Source organism: Taurulus bubalis (genome assembly GCF_910589615.1).
Source record: "Taurulus bubalis genome assembly, chromosome: 11".
In the NCBI taxonomy this organism is placed as follows: Eukaryota; Metazoa; Chordata; class Actinopteri; order Perciformes; family Cottidae; genus Taurulus; species Taurulus bubalis.
Window position 1 is genome coordinate 27,238,855 of NC_136599.1, and position 2,181 is coordinate 27,241,035.

A 2,181-nucleotide genomic window follows, 5' to 3' on the forward strand; every position below is an offset into this window, starting at 1 on the left:
TAAAAGTTGGAAATGCAACTTAAAGCAGTAAAACGTGATGAGAGCATCAGGTACTCTTATATTATAATGAAAAATGAATGTCTGATATTCTATGATGCATTAAATGCAGGAAATCATAGAATCTAAGTGTTCGACAACAAAATGCACTTTTGGACTCCGTTAAGGCTAAAACGTCTTTTCGGAGCATAAAAGTTGGAAATGCAACTTAAAGCAGTAAAACGTGATGAGAGCATCAGGTACTCTTACAATATAGTACAACTTGAATGTCTGGTATTCTATGATGCAGTAAATGCAGGAAATCATAGAATCTAAGTGTTCGACAACAAAATGCACTTTTGGACTCTGTTGAGGCTGAAACGTCTTTTTTGAACATAAAAGTTGGAAATGCAACTTAAAGCAGTAAAACGTGATGAGAGCATCAGGTACTCTTACAATATAGTACAACTTGAATGTCTGGTATTCTATGATGCACTAAATGCAGGAAATCATAGAATCTAAGTGTTCGACAACAAAATGCACTTTTAGACTCTGTTAAGGCTGAAACGTCTTTTTTGAGCATAAAAGTTGGAAATGCAACTTAAAGCAGTAAAACGTGATGAGAGCATCAGGTACTCTTATATTATAATGAAAAATGAATGTCTGATATTCTATGATGCATTAAATGCAGGAAATCATAGAATCTAAGTGTTCGACAACAAAATGCACTTTTGGACTCCGTTAAGGCTAAAACGTCTTTTCGGAGCATAAAAGTTGGAAATGCAACTTAAAGCAGTAAAACGTGATGAGAGCATCAGGTACTCTTACAATATAGTACAACTTAAATGTCTGGTATTCTATGATGCATTAAATGCAGGAAATCATAGAATCTAAGTGTTCGACAACAAAATGCACTTTTGGACTCCGTTAAGGCTAAAATGTCTTTTCGGAGCATAAAAGTTGGAAATGCAACTTAAAGCAGTAAAACGTGATGAGAGCATCAGGTACTCTTATATTATAATGAAAAAATGAATGTCTGATATTCTATGATGCATTAAATGCAGGAAATCATAGAATCTAAGTGTTCGACAACAAAATGCACTTTTGGACTCCGTTAAGGCTAAAACGTCTTTTCGGAGCATAAAAGTTGGAAATGCAACTTAAAGCAGTAAAACGTGATGAGAGCATCAGGTACTCTTACAATATAGTACAACTTAAATGTCTGGTATTCTATGATGCATTAAATGCAGGAAATCATAGAATCTAAGTGTTCGACAACAAAATGCACTTTTGGACTCCATTAAGGCTAAAACGTCTTTTCGGAGCATAAAAGTTGGAAATGCAACTTAAAGCAGTAAAACGTGATGAGAGCATCAGGTACTCTTATATTATAATGAAAAATGAATGTCTGATATTCTATGATGCATTAAATGCAGGAAATCATAGAATCTAAGTGTTCGACAACAAAATGCACTTTTGGACTCCGTTAAGGCTAAAACGTCTTTTCGGAGCATAAAAGTTGGAAATGCAACTTAAAGCAGTAAAACGTGATGAGAGCATCAGGTACTCTTACAATATAGTACAACTTGAATGTCTGGTATTCTATGATGCACTAAATGCAGGAAATCATAGAATCTAAGTGTTCGACAACAAAATGCACTTTTAGACTCTGTTGAGGCTGAAACGTCTTTTTTGAACATAAAAGTTGGAAATGCAACTTAAAGCAGTAAAACGTGATTGAGAGCATCAGGTACTCTTACAATATAGTACAACTTGAATGTCTGGTATTCTATGATGCAGTAAATGCAGGAAATCATAGAATCTAAGTGTTCGACAACAAAATGCACTTTTAGACTCTGTTGAGGCTGAAACGTCTTTTTTGAGCATAAAAGTTGGAAATGCAACTTAAAGCAGTAAAACGTGATGAGAGCATCAGGTACTCTTACAATATAGTACAACTTGAATGTCTGGTATTCTATGATGCAGTAAATGCAGGAAATCATAGAATCTAAGTGTTCGACAACAAAATGCACTTTTAGACTCTGTTGAGGCTGAAACGTCTTTTTTGAACATAAAAGTTGGAAATGCAACTTAAAGCAGTAAAACGTGATGAGAGCATCAGGTACTGTTAGAATATAGTACAACTTGAATATCTGGTATTCTATGATGCACTAAACTCAGGAAATCATAGAATCTAAGTGTTCG